The 14,810-nt window shown below is 38.6% G+C and overlaps 1 protein-coding gene and 2 pseudogenes across 2 annotated transcripts in view; 1 reads left to right on the top strand and 2 right to left on the bottom strand.

Annotated features, from left to right (window-relative positions):
- Positions 1-10,266, bottom strand: part of LOC147821694 (ribosome biogenesis protein BRX1 homolog pseudogene) — a 41,723-nt pseudogene extending 31,457 nt beyond the window's left edge.
- Positions 1-14,810, top strand: part of N4bp2l2 (NEDD4 binding protein 2 like 2) — a 165,107-nt gene that overhangs the window by 77,365 nt on the left and 72,932 nt on the right. The gene's annotated exons all lie outside the window — the stretch shown is intronic.
- On the bottom strand, positions 11,813-12,596 carry LOC110343928 (proteasome assembly chaperone 1 pseudogene; annotated as a pseudogene).

Genomic DNA, 14,810 nt, shown 5'->3' with positions numbered 1-14,810 from the left:
GGATTGAACCCCCCATGGCCTTTACACTTTTTTCTTCCTTTCTCCCCCTTTTGTGTGTGTGTGTGTGTGTGTGTGTGTGTGTGTGTGTGTGTGTCTGTACAGTGGATTCAATGCAAGGCCAGCCATTTTTAATTTTTTATTTTGAGACTAGGTCTTGCTAAGATGCAAGCCCATACTGGATTCAAACTTAACCATACTCCCATTTCACCCTCCCAGAGTGCTGGGATTACAGGCCTGTGCCACCATGCTTATTTTATAGGATTGCATCACTGTGTCAGTTGCCTTAATATAAAATATTCACATCCATTGATAAAAGTGTTTTTATTCTTTAAATTTTTATAGTGAAAAGTTATTTATACTATAGCAATAATTTATTTATCAGCTTATCTAAATAGAAATAATCCAGCATATTCTAACTGTATTTCGTATGCTTGGGAGGACAGTGAGACACAAACTATAATAGGCTTAGTATTTACACAATTCCTGAAATTGAGCACAGTGGTGTCATTTTATAAATGCTTTATGTAATGAGTATGTTAGCAAGAACAACTGTAGAATAAAATTACTGTACCATTATTATTTTAGAAATCAATTTTTAAAATATAATCATGCAGAACTATGACTCACTCCTACTCTAGTCTATGCAGAAATTATAAAGGCTACCTGTCATATATAGCCTTTCTTTCACTATACTGTTAATATGAATGCCAAGATATGTCTGAAATTTAGTAGTGGGCATCCTACAAAAAGAATTGTAATTTTGTACACTATTCTTGTTGCATGGATATTAGCAAGAAATATTCTGAAGCTTACTTTAATAGCTTTTAACAATAATATCTTTAATGAAATAATTTTTAATAAGAATATAAGGGTTAAAATTGAAGAGAAATATTTTGATCATCAAATGCCATCTGCATTGTTTCTTTTATAAATGATCTGCTGTTTCTTTCCCTTTATGGATAGCATCTGAACTTATTTTTCAAATCACACCTGATGTATATACTTCACTCATTCACATTCTCCTACAGATCTTGTCTTTTTTTTTTTTTTTTTGGTACCAGGGATCAAACGCAGGACCTTGTGCTTGTGAGGCAGGCAGTAAAACCACTGAGCTAAATACCCAGCCCCGGATCTTGTCTTCTAATGCACACATCTATGAAAATAATGATTGTGAAATGTAGCCTCTGGCCAAATGTCAGAAGAAGGTTTCCTAACCCAAGACTTGATTTTGCTAATAAATATTAATGCTGAGCTATAAGTGGCTAATGAACCTAAGATACTGGCTAGGGCTTTAGATATCAGAATTTAAGTTTATGTGTCACTAAAGTGATTTAATGAAATTTCATAAAATTTGAAAAAGTAATTGGATATAGAATACACTGATATAAATCTGAGAATAAATATTATGAAATACAAGTAAATGACCATTAGAATCAAATTTCAAAATTTGACACAAAAGCATCAAATTATATAAATTATTATCAAATAATATAAAATATATAATATAATATATTATCAAATTATATAAAATATTCAACAAATTAAAATTTTCTGATAAAACATGTAACAGTGTAACGGTTCACTAGAGGTACAGATATGATTACAGAAAGGATTTATTATGTAGACTTACAATGGCTGCCTATCAGGGGTGGAAAAATGCAAACTGGCTGTATCAGTCAGTGTTTACAAGAAGAACAAATATAACACAAAATATACAAATATATATGAATTAGCAAGATTGACTTATAATGGCAACCCGCAGAGTCGGATGAGGAAGTGTCCAGACAGTCTGTCTGCACACTGGAGACCGAAAGATTTAGTCAGAGGTCTGGAGCTCACTGCAGTATCCCATGCAAGTCTGTATCAGGAGGCGGAGAGATCTGCACTGGAAGGTTGGAGTTTACACCCAAAGGCTGAAGGATCTGTTCCAGAAGACTAAGAGTCTGCTCTAGAAGCTGGCAGATGACATCCAAGGCGAAGTTGAAGGCTGGAGCTCCTCAGAAGGAACAGAAGCAGATCCATCCTTCCTCATTTCCCCTTTATACCATCCACCACCCTGGGTCTTCCACACCCTAAGCCATGGAATTGCTGAGCTGATTTTGTTAAGGGTCTCTTAACTAAACTTCTCAAATTGACACTGGCTATCTGCAAGATGGAGGGCCAGAAAAGCCAGTTGAAGGTTGAAGGCCTGGAGCTCATTCCAGAGTACAGTATGAGTCTCTGTCAAAAAGCCAAAACAGTCTGCCTTGGAAGGCTGGAGACTGCACTGGAAGCCCAAAGGAAATGGAGATGAATATCCAAAGGCAATAGTGAAGACTGGAGATACTCTGAAGAAGAAAAGGGAAGACTATCTTCTTTTTTCCATTTCTATTCCCTCCAGGCTATAAGCCTATTTGGTGATGCTACCCACATTTTAGGTGAGTCTTCCCTCCTCAGTTTGTGGCCTACATGTCAATCATTCATAGACATACCCAGAGCTTTACTAATCTGGTAAGCAGTTCTTACTCAGGTGAAGTTGACACATCACAATGATCATAGTGTCAGATGAAATAACATGAAAACTTCAAAAACTATGTCTGGTTTTATATTTTTTACTTGTGTTCTCCAGGATTCAAGGCAGATAACAATCTTTTCCTCTGTTACCAGCTAATAGGAAAAGTATATGAAACATGACTCCCAAATAAGGAGTGTATTTATAGGTAATCTAATTACTTTATAATTGCTCCAGGTTTGTAAAGCCCTTCTAGAAAATGATTCATTGTATGTATTCAACTAAGACAAAGGTATCATTTAAGGGTAATGGCAATATCATGTAAAGCCATATTGGCAATAACTTTGGAATGGAAAGAATGCAAAATGGATCAGAAAATTATTTGAATCAGAGACTAAGTAATGTAAGTTCACTTACTCAATACTGATTATCCATCTGGGCATGGTGAAGCATGCCTATAGTTCTAGCCTTCTGAGGCAGGAGGATCACCAAAAATTCAGAGCCACTCTTGGCTCTGAACTACACAATGAGACTTTGTCTCATAAAACCAGTCACACCAGTTGTTATTGATTATAAATTAGATATTGGATAGAATACTGGAAAGTGTTGGCTAGGATACTGGAGGGTGGTGGTTAGGCTTTGTATGTGTATAATTGACATTTTAATGCAATATTTTAGATAGGCAAAAAAGATAAGAGTAAGCCAATGCTGTCCATTCTTTCACAGGCAAGCCACAAATGTAGTTGAAAATCCCTATGAACTGTATACTGCCTCTAAGATGCAGGCCACAGGACTCTGAAGGTGTAAATTGTATGTATTTACATGGATATACTCACCCACATTTAAATTTTGAACTGTGAGGTGTGGGTCATAGCTCATTGATAAAGTGTTTGGCTAGGATGTGTGAGCTAAGAACTGTCTTATTTCTTCTTCAACCTACTGATTATTCAATACTGTTGTGTAATTTCCATATGTTTGCAGTTTCTGTGGCTTCCTTTGTTATTGATTTCTAATTTCATTGCACTGTGATCTGATAATATGCATGGAAACATTTTGATTCTTCTGCGTTTACTTAAGCATGATTTGAGTGCTATCATGTGGTCTATCTTGGAGAAAGTTCCATGTGCTGCTGAAAATGTGTATTCAGTTGTTTCGTGGAACACTTTGTAGATATCTATTTAGTCCATTTTTTTATTCATTAAGTTTATTGGTACATTTTAGGTATACATGATGATCACATTCGTCATTGGGAATTTGTACCTGTACATAACATATCTTGGTTCTTGTTTTTTCCCATTGCCCTTCCCTCCCTTCCACTCCTCTACTCCTCCCTGTTTACAAAAGCTTTGTTTCCATTTCTTCGTTCTTTTCTCTTTTTTCTTTCCCTTCTTTCCTTTTCCTCCACCCTCCCTAGTTCTCTTCTCCTTTGAACCCTTTCTTCCTATTTCATATTATCTATTATACATTTTGGTCCTCAGGTATACTTTCAGTTTCTCACACCAGAGAAACAATTCAGTATTTATACATGTGTGTCCTATTTACTTCACTTCTGAGTATGGCCTCAAGATGCATCCATTTAACTATAAATGTCTCTAATTGATAATTGTTTGTGGCTGAGTAGTATTCCATTTTGTAAAAAAAAACCCCAAAAAAACAAAGACGCATCTTCTTTATCCAGTCGCCAATTGATGGGCATTTGGACTATTTCCAAGATTTAGCTATTACAAACTGTGCTACTATAAACATGGGTGCACATATATTGCTGTGGTATGATGCTTTAAATTCTTTTAGGAAGATATCCATCAGGGGAATAGCTAGGTCAAATGGGACTTCCAGTCCTAGTTTTTTGAGGAATCTTCACACTGATTTCCACAATGGTTATACCAGTCTACAGTCCCACTGACAGCGGACAAGGGTTCCTTTCTCCCCATAGCCCTGCCAGCATTTGTTATTGGTTGATTTCTTGGTAGTAGCCATTCTTTCTGGAGTGAGGTGGAAACTCAGTCTTGTTTTCATTTGCATCTCTCAAATGATGAATGATGTTGTACATTTTTTCATGTTTATTTGTTGCTTCTACTTCTTTATCTGAGAAATGTCTGTTCATTTCAGATGCCCATTTTTCGATTGGGTCTTTAAATTTGAGGGGCCTGATTTTTTAAAGTTCTTTATATATTCCAGGTAGTAGACCTTTGTCTGAGGAACAGCTGGTAAAAATTTTTTTCTACATTATGGGTTGTCTTTTCACTCTGTTGGTGCTTTCTCTTGCAGTGCAGAAGCTTTTTAATGAGACCCCAGTTGTTGATTCTTTGTGCTAGTTCCTATGCAACTTAGGTTTTGTTCATAAAATCTTTTCCTACACCAATGTCTTTAAGAGTTCTACCTAGCCATCTTCTAGTAGGTTTAGTGTTTCTGGTTTTTTTTTTTTTGTATTAAATTCTTTCATTGGTACATTGTAGGTATACAACACAATTACATTTCGCATTGGGAATTGTGCCTTTACATAATGCATCTTGGTTCTTATTTTTTTCCCATTCCTAGCCCTCCCTTCACGCCCTCCACCCTTCCCTATTTACAAAGACTTTATTTCCAGTTTTGCCATTTCTCATCATTTTTCCTTCCCCTTCTTTCCTTTCCCCTGCCCCTCCCACTACCCCTACCCCTTTGGACCTTTTCTTCCTATTTTACATTATCGATTATTCATTCTAATCGTTGGTACATTTTAGGTATACAATATAATGACATTCATCATTGGAAATTTGCACCTTTACATAGTCTCTCTTGGTTCTTATTTTTCACCCTTGCCCAGCCCTCCCTTCAACCCCTCCATTCCTCCCTATTTACAAAGATTTGGTTCCTATTTTTCCATTTTCTCATATTAATCCCATTCCCTTCTATCCTTTCCCCTAGCCCTCCCACTTACTTCCTCTTTGACCCTTTTATTCCTATTTCACATGACCTATTATACATTTAGTCCTTATTTACACTTTCAGTTTCTCACACCAGAGAAACTATTTGGTATTTATACATGTGTGTCCTATTTATTTCACTTAAGAGTATCACCTCAATGTGCATCCACTTAACTATAAATGTCTCTAATTTCTCATTTTTTATGGCTGAGCAGTACTCCATTTTATTAAAAAACCACATTTTCTTTATCCAGTCTCCAGTTGATGGGCATTTGGGCTGTTTCCAAGTTTTAGCTATTACAAACTGTGCTGCTATGAACATGGGCGCACATATATCACTTTGGTATGATTCTTTTAATTCTTTGGGCTCAATAGTGAGGTCAAATGGGACTTCCAGTCCTAGTTCTTTGAGGTATCTCCATACTGATTTCCACAGTGGTTCCACCACTCTATACTCCCACCAGCAGTGGAGCAGGGTTCTTCTTTCCCCACAGCCCCGCCAGCATTTGTTATTGGCTGATTTCATGATAGCAGCCATTCTTTCTGGAGTGAAGTGGAATCTCAGCATTGTTTTCATTTGCATCTCTCAAATGACCAGTGATGTTGAACATTTTTTCATGTATTTATTTGCTCTTGCTACTTCTTTGTCTGAGAAATGTGTGTTCATTTCAGATGCCCATTTTTGGATTGGATCTTTAAATTTGGGAGGTCCGATCTTTTTAAGTTCTTTATACATTTGGGATCGTAGACCTTTGTCTGAGGAAGAGCAGGTGAAGATTTTTTCCCACATTGTGGGTTGTCTCTTCACACTGCTGGTGGTTTCTCTTGCTGTGCAGAAGCCTTTTAATAAGAAGAGATCCCATTTGTTGATTGTTTGTGCTGGTTCATGGGCAACTGAGGTTTTGTTCATAAAATCTTTTCCTACACCGATGTCTTCAAGGGTTCTACCTAACCTCTGTTCCAACTGGTTCAGAGTTTCTATTTTAATATTAAGATCTTTAGTCCATTTTGATTTTAGTTTAGTGCATGGTGAGAGATACAGGTCTAGTTTTAGTCTTTGGCAAGTTGAAGCCCAATTTTTCCAGCACCATTTATGAAAGAGGCTATCTTTCCTGCAGTGAGGGTGTTTGGCTCCTTTATCGAAGATGAGATGGCTGAGTGTGTCTGGCATTGTTTCTGCCTCTTCTAGTCTGTTCCACTGGTCCTCAAGTCTGTTTCTTTGCCAGTACCATGCTGTTTTTATCACAGTAGCTTTGCAGTATAGTTGCAGGTTGGGGATTGTGATACCCCCTGCCATGTCTCTGTTACCTAGAATTGCTTTTGCTATTCTGGGTCTCTTCTTGTTCCAAATGAATTTTTGGATTGTTTTCTCAAGGTCCATGAAGAATGCTGCTGGGATTTCAATTGGAATTGCACTAAATCTATATAGCAGTTTTGGAAGTATGGCCATTTTCAGTATATTAATCCTTCCTACCCAGGAGCAGGGGATGTCTGTCCATTTTCTGATCTCATCTTCAATTTCTCTTTTCAGAGTGCCATAGTTTTCAGAGAAGAGGTCTTTGACTTCTTTCATTAGGATGATTCCTAGGAATTTCAGTTTTTTGGATGCTATGGCATCTTCTGAGTGACTCGGGACCTCGGTAGGGCGTTCACAAACCTGCCTGTCTGCAGTGGGCTGATTTGGTGTCTTCGGCATGACTGGGGACCTCTGTAGGGCGTGCACAGAGCTTCCTGTCTGCAGAGGGCTGATTCGGTGTGTTCCGTGCGACTGGGGACCTCGGTAGGGCATTGGCAGTCCATTGTAATTTCTTCCTTTTCATTCCTAATTGCATGGTTTGCGGCCATTTCTTTCCTTTTTCTGATAAGGTTGGCTAAGGCTTTGTCAATGTTGTTTATTCTTTCAAAGAACCAACTCTTGGCTTCATTGATTTTTTTGTATCGTTCTCTTAGTCTCCATTGCATTGATTTCCCCTCTGATCTTTATAATTTCCTCCCTTATATGAGCTTTGGGTTTCTCCTGCTCTTCTTTTTCTAGAAGCCTGAGGTTCAGCATCAGTTTGGTAAATTGGGCTTGCTCTGTTTTCCTGATATGAGTATTCACTGCTATGAATTTCCCTCATAAGACTGCTTTCATTGTGTCCCATAGATTCCACTGTGTTGTATTGTCATTGTCATTTAACTGAAGGAAATGTCTGATTTCTTCTTTAATTTCCTCTGTGACCCATTGGTTATTCAGAAGTGTGTTGTTCAATTTCCATGTGTTTATGAAATTCTTGCAGTTTCTTTTGCTGTTGATCTCCAATTTCATCACACTACGGTCTGATAATATATAGGGGATAACTTCAATTCCTTTGCACTTACTTAAACATATTCTATGAGGGAGTATGTGTTCTATTTTGGAGAACGACTCATGTGCAGCTGAAAAGAATGTGTATTCTGATTTTGTGGGGTGGAACACTCTGTAAACATCTGTTAAGTTCATTTGTTAAAGAGTTTGGTTAAGTTCTGTTGCTTATTTTTTTTTCTAGTTGATCTGTCTATTTGTGACAGTAGGGTATTGAGGTCCCCCACTACTGTTGTATTAGTGCTTATTTGATTTTTAATGTCCATTAGTATTTCTTTTATATAGTTGGGTGCACTAGTGGTTGGTTCATGTACATTTATGATTGTCATCTCTTCCTCTTGGATTCTTCCCTTTACAAGGATGCAGTGTCCTTCTTTGTCTCTTTTAATCAGTGTTGGTTTGAAATCCACTTGATATGCAAAGAGGATAGCTATTCTTGCTTTTTTTCAGGTTCCCATTGCATGGAGTATTGTTTTCAACCCTTTAACTTTCTTTCTTCTTCTTTTTTTTTTTACTTTTATGTATTTTTTGTTTGTTTGTTTTTTGGTACCCAGGATCGAACTTGGGACCTTGTGCTTGTGTGGCAGGCGCCAGAACCACTGAGCTAAATCCCCAGCCCCAACCCTTTAACTTTCAGTCTGTGAGTTTCATTTTGAATTAAGTGTGTTTCTTGTATGCAGCATATTGTTGAATTTTGCTTCTTGGCCCATTATGCCAGTGTATTTCTTTTGATTGGTGAATTGAGACCATTAACATTGATGATTATAACTGATACATATTGATTTAGCCTTGTCATGACTTTTTCTTTTTGTTGGATTCTCCTCCTTTCCATTTAATTTCTTGTTGTGCCCACTTGATTCATTCTGCTTTGCTTCCTGGGGTTGTGATCCTCATTGTCTTTTCCTAGGATATTATCTAACATTTTTAGGAGTGCTGGTTTGGTATTCATGAAGTTCCTAAGGTGCTCTTTGTCATGAAACTGTCTTATTTCTCCATCAATTTTGAAAGATAGTTTTGCAGCTACATCAATCTGGGTTGGAAATTGTTTTCCTTTAGGGCTTGAAATGCATCACTGCAAGCTCTTTTTGCCTTGAGAGTTTCTGTTGAGAAGTCTGCTCTGATTCTAATGGGCTTTCCTTTGTATGTGATTTGTTTCTTTTCTCTAACTGCTTGCAGAACTTTTTCTTCTGTTGGGTTTCTGAAATCTTAACTATTATATGCCTATGTGTAGATTGTTTTTGATCACAGCTAGTTGAAGTCCTATATGCTTCACTTATCTCTATGTTAAGTTCTTTTCCCATATTTGGGAAGTTTTCTGGCATTACTTCAGTGAACAGATTTTTTATGTCATCAACACTGATTTCTTCATTGACTCCAATCATTCTGATGTTATTCTTCCTTGCATTATGTAGCAGATGCTGGATTGATTTCTCATGGTTCCTTACTATTTTTAAGAAATTTTTCTTTTCCTGGTCACTAACAATCTTATGTTCTTTATCTGAAATTCTATCCTCACTTTGGCTCATTCTGTTGTGTAAACTTTCAGTGGAGTTTTTAATCTTCTGGAAATTTGTTTGCATCTGTTTTATGAATGCCATTTGTTTTCTATGTTGGGATTCCATCATGTTCCTCAGCTCCTCTATTTTTTTATATGTGTCTACTCTAGATTTATTAATCATATCTTGCACTATGGGCTCAATCTCTGCTGTTGTCTGAGAAATTATTTCTGATTTCATGTTTTCTAGATCCTGTTTTGTTGCCAATTCAGGGTATCCAGGTGGTTGAGTATTGAATTGTTCCATCTAGTTGCCCTTTGGCATTGCTTTAGATGATCTGAAAGTCTGGTTTTGAGACTTGTTCATGTGTCTTCTTATTTCAACAGATGAAGCCTGCTGTGTCTTTGTTGAGGCAACTTTTTGCTCATCCAGTGGGGTCTTCAATTCTTAGCAAGCCACTGAGCACCGTTTACTGTGGTGCTCACCAGTATGCCAATTCCTTGTTTAAAGTGGTGGCCTTCTGGATCCCTGAGCTGACCTGTTGTCTAGGTGGACTTCTGGCTGAGGCTTGTGCACACTTGGAATGGTATCTAGGTGTGCCTCTCTCTGGGGCCCCTATGTAGCTGTTGTCTGGGAGGGCCTTTGGTCTGCGGTGTGCACCCCAGTTCCTGTTGTCTGCACAGGCTTTGGCTAGGGTTGCCATGCACTTATCAATGGTATTGGGCAAGCCTCTGGGTATTGCTTGTGTTCCTGTACAGCTGGTCTCCAGGTGGGTCCCTGGCAATGGCCAACAGTATGGCGTGCCTCTGGCTGAAGCCTGTGCACCCATGCAGCCCCTTTCTGGGCAGGCCTTTGGCTTGGGCACATGTGCTTGACCTTCTGGGATTGGGGCAGACCTCCCCCCCCTTGATCCACCTGAAGCTGTGCCTATCTGGGCCACACAGGTGCCCTCCTGGATCTGCATACACTCACCGATGGAGTGGTGCGCCTCTGGCAGAAGCCTATGCACCTGTGCAGCTCCTCTGCCATGTCTTTCAAATCCACTAGCTCTAATGTTTACACTCACCAAACATAGCCCTCTCACCACAGAATATAGGCCCCATGAACTTCCTGGCCTGGGCTTGACTTTCTCGGGGGATCTTAGAAGATCTCTGTCTAGCTCTCATCCTTTCCAAGCCTGTCTTCCAAGACTATCTCTCACCCTGTCTCTGCAATAGTTAATGCTTCAGTCCTAGAGTGAAACTCTTTTCCTGGGTTTTGGTCTCATCTTCAATCAGGTTCATCTTTTAGTTGTCACCTCTGCTACCTTGTGCTGAGGAGAACCAAGGTACACAGGCAGCTAGGATTTGGAAGTTTGGCTACGTTCTCCATCTCCTATACAGGGCTCATGAAGTGATTGGTATTTGGGGACAGGATGGAATCGCTTTCCTCCACTCCTGCAGGGTGCACAAAGTGACCTGTATCAGCAGTAGTGGTGGGCTGGAGTTCTTCATTCTTTTGGAAATGTGTTGAAGAGTAGTATATCTGGGCTGGGGATTTAGCTCAGTGGTGCCGCCACCTGCCTCATAAGCGCAAGGTTCTGAGTTCAATCCCCAGTACCAAAAACCAAAACAAAACAAAACAAAAAACCCTACTGAAGAGTAGTATATCTGGGTCAATTTGTATTTCTGTGGTCAGTCTTTTAAGGAATCTTCATTCTGATTTTCATAGTGGTTGTACTAGTTTACATTCCCACCTACAATAAAGGAGTATTCCTTTCACCATCTTTGCCACCATTAATTGTTTTTTGTGTGTGTGTTTGTGAAGAATACAGATTGCACTGAGTCTATAGCTCTCTTTTGGTTATCTTGCCTTTTTTTTTGCGAACTTCTCAGTTTTTTTTTTTATTAGTACATGTTTGCAGTACATAATTATTGGATTTCTTATAGGGAGTTGGTACATGTACATAGCACATCTTAATTCTTTTTATCATTTCATTCCCCTTCCCTCCATCCTCCCTTTTTCTACCTCTTGGTCCCCTTCCCTTTTGCAATGTAGCCATTTTAACAATATCAATTCTGCTTATACAAGAGCAAGGAATATCTTTCAGTTTTCCAAGGTCATCTTTAATTTCTTTATTGAGAATTCTCTAATTTTCATTATAGAGGTCTTTCATTTCCTTAGTTGTGTTGATTCATAGGTATTTAATTTTTAAATTTTTATTCTGTTTCATCACCCTCAAAATAGAGCCCTTCAAAGCAATCCACAAAATAGTGCATGATGTTCCCCTTAGAGGAATGGGTGGGTAGCAGACATTACAGAGGAATCTTTGGGATCATGTATAAATGTTACATGAATTTCATTTGTTGCCATCAGCTTCTTCAGAATTGCTGTGCTCTGGGGGAATATTCTTTTTTTTTGGTACCAGGGATTGAACGAGGGACCTTGAGCTTGCGAGGCAAGCAGTAGAACCACTGAGCTAAATCCCCACCCTCTGAGGAATATTCTTAATTAAATCTTTCAAGCTTTTGGAAGAAAGTATGGGCCTAGAGGCTTCAACTGTCATGAGGTCTAACTTCATTACATCAGTGTAACACAGGTACAGCTTCACAGGGATTGGCCATAGTTGACAGTAACTCAACTGCTTCAGGAAACTCACACACAATATTCAGTTGTTTGAGTAGGGAGGAACAGGCAGAATCTTTGAAGTTCTGTGCTTCCAGGACTTTTATTGTTTTTTTGGTACCAGGGATCGAACTCAGGTCCTTCTGCTTGCACAGCAGGCGGTGAAACTACTGAGCTAAATGCCCAGCCTCCAGGACTTTTAGGAAAGGAGAAGGAAGGCTGCCAGTAGATTTGGAGATTTTATACTCAGTAACATGCCCTCATGTAAGAAGAGTTACCTACATGTTCTTCTTTGGACACCACCTGAAAATCTTTTCCAGCTACTGATACTGTTGATCTTCTGCAGTGCAGCAACTACACTGAAAGGAAAACCAAAGGATTTGATTTTGGATGGTAAAACACACAGTAAGCTTCTGTGGGGGACATATATATAGTATGCATTGTTCCAAACTATTCATTCCAGAGTTTAGCACAACCAACTTCTTCCTAGACTCTTGAATTCATAGCATATGATGACAAAAGTGCTAGTGCATTATTTCCTATAGCAATTATAAATTTGGAGCGAAGATATTTTTTGAGAAGAGAGATTGCAGAAATGTTTTTGTTTGTCTTGGAAGAAGCCACACTTCCCTCTTCAGCTGGACCTCCCAGTTCTTGGGCATCTCCCTCTTCTCTTCCTCCTTTCTCCCTTCCCCCCACCTTCTCTCCCTTCCCCCCCTCCCCTTGTCCTCATCCTTGTCCTCTTCATCCTGCATGCCATGTCCATGGAGGGGACCAGCCTGCCTCCCCTTCTTTTTGAGACAGGGTCTTGGTGTGCATTCAGAATGATCTTGAATTCATTATGTAGCTAACCCTGGCTTTGAACTTGCACCAATTCTCCTGCCTCAGCCTCCTAAATGTTGAGATTACAGGCATGTGGCACTACAGCTCCCAATATCGCTCCAAGGTATTTAATTTTTTTGAAGGTATTGTGAGTGGAATTGTTTTTTTGATTTCCTTCTTGGTAGGTTCATCCTCTGGGGGATGTAGAAGAAGGCTCAGCTCTTTAAATTTCCCTTGAATGTGAGGAAATAAAAAGAACTGAAACTGCTCTTCATGCGTATCTGCAGTTTTGTGGCAAAAAAATAATAATAATCAGCACGGTAAAATGGGAAGTACTACTGAGTCTACAGTACTTAACAAGTAAGGACCATAAAAATAGAAGTTTTCTTAGCATTAACTTTTCTTTCTCTGAATTACTGACACTATATTTCTCTGTAATTTTTAGACTACATTTCTTAGAATAGTTTTAGGTTTACAGAAAATTTGAGCAGACAGTACAGAGAGTTCCTATTGAAACCCTCTCTAGGTCACTTTTTAAAAAAATTCTTTTATTGGTACATTTTAGGTATACAATACATTTACATTTATCATTGGGTGCTTGTACCTGTGTATGATGTATCTTGGTTCTTATTTTTTTCCTCATTACCTGTGTGCCCTTAACACCCTCCACCCTTCCCTATTTACATAGATTTCGTTTCCATTTTTTTTTTCTTTTCTCATAACTTTTCCATTCCTTTCTTTCCTTTCCCCTTCCCCTCCCACCACCCCTACACCTTTGGACCTTTTCCTATTTCAGATTATCAATTATTCACTTGAATCCTTATTTACACTTTCAGTTACACTAAAACTATTCAATATTTACACATGTGTGTCCTATTTATTTCGCTTAAGAGTGTGGCCTTGATATGCATCCATTTAGCTATAAATGGATCTCTAGTTTCTCATTCTTTATGGCTGAGTAGTACTCCATTTCAAGGAAAAAAACACATCTTCTTTATCCAGTTTCCAGTGGATGGGCACTTGGGCTGTTTCCAAGCTTTGGCTATTACAAACTGTGCCACTATAAATATGGGTGCACATATATTGCTGTGGTATGATTCTTTTAATTCTTTTGGGAAGATACCCAGCAGGGGAATAGCTGGGTCAAATGGGATCTCTAGTCTTAGTTCTTTGAGGTATCTCCATACTGATTTCCACAGTGGTTGCACCAGTCTGCACTCCCACCAACAATGGAGAAGGGTTCCTTTCTCCCCACAGCCCCACCAGCATTTGTTATTTGTTGATTTCTTGATAGCAGCCATTCTTTCTGGGGTGAGGTGGAATCACAGTGTTGTTTTCATCTGCATCTCTCAAATGACGAGGGATGTTGAACATTTTTTTATATATTTATTTGCTGCTTTTACTTCATCTGATAAATGTCTGTTCATTTTAGATGCCCATTTTTGAATTGGGTCTTTATATTTTGGGGGGTCTGATTTTTTTCCATTCTTTATATATTCTCAATAGTAGACCTTTGTCTGAGGTACAGCTGATAAAAAATTTTTACCACATTGTACATTGTCTCTTAGCTGTTGGTGGTTTCTCTTGCAGTGCAGAAGCTTTTTAATAAGATGAGATCCCAGCTGTTGATTCTTTGTGCTAGTTCCCATGCTACTGAGGTTTTATTCATAAAGTCTTTTCCTATCCCAATGTCTTAAAGAGTTCTACCTAACTTATCTTCCAGCAAGTTTAGTGTTTCCATCTTAATATTTAGATCTTTAATCCACTTTGATCTTAGTTTAGTGCATGGTGATAGATATGGGTGTAGTTTTAATCTTTGGCATTTTGAAATCCAGTTTTTCCAACACCATTTATTAAATAGACTGTCTTTCCTCCAATGAGGGTGGTTGGCTCCTTTGTCAAAGATGAGGTGGCTGAGTATGTCTAAAGTTGATTCTGGATCTTCTAATCGATTCCACTGATCCTCAGGTCTGTTTTTTTTTTGCCAGTACCATGCTGTTTGTATCACAGTAGCTTTGTAGAATAATTTCAAGTTGGGGATTGTGATACCTCCAGCCATGTCTCTGTTGCCTAGAATTGCTTTTGCTATTGTAGGTCTCTTCTGGTTCCAAATGAATTTTTGGATCATTCTCTCTAGTTCTGTGAAG

This window comes from Heterocephalus glaber, unplaced genomic scaffold (genome assembly GCF_053883595.1).
Source record: "Heterocephalus glaber isolate CG9 unplaced genomic scaffold, H.glaber_assembly_v1.0 deba00001720, whole genome shotgun sequence".
In the NCBI taxonomy this organism is placed as follows: domain Eukaryota; kingdom Metazoa; phylum Chordata; class Mammalia; order Rodentia; family Bathyergidae; genus Heterocephalus; species Heterocephalus glaber.
The sequence above is the reverse complement of the archived record's forward strand: the minus strand, read 5'-3'. Positions and strand labels throughout refer to the sequence as shown.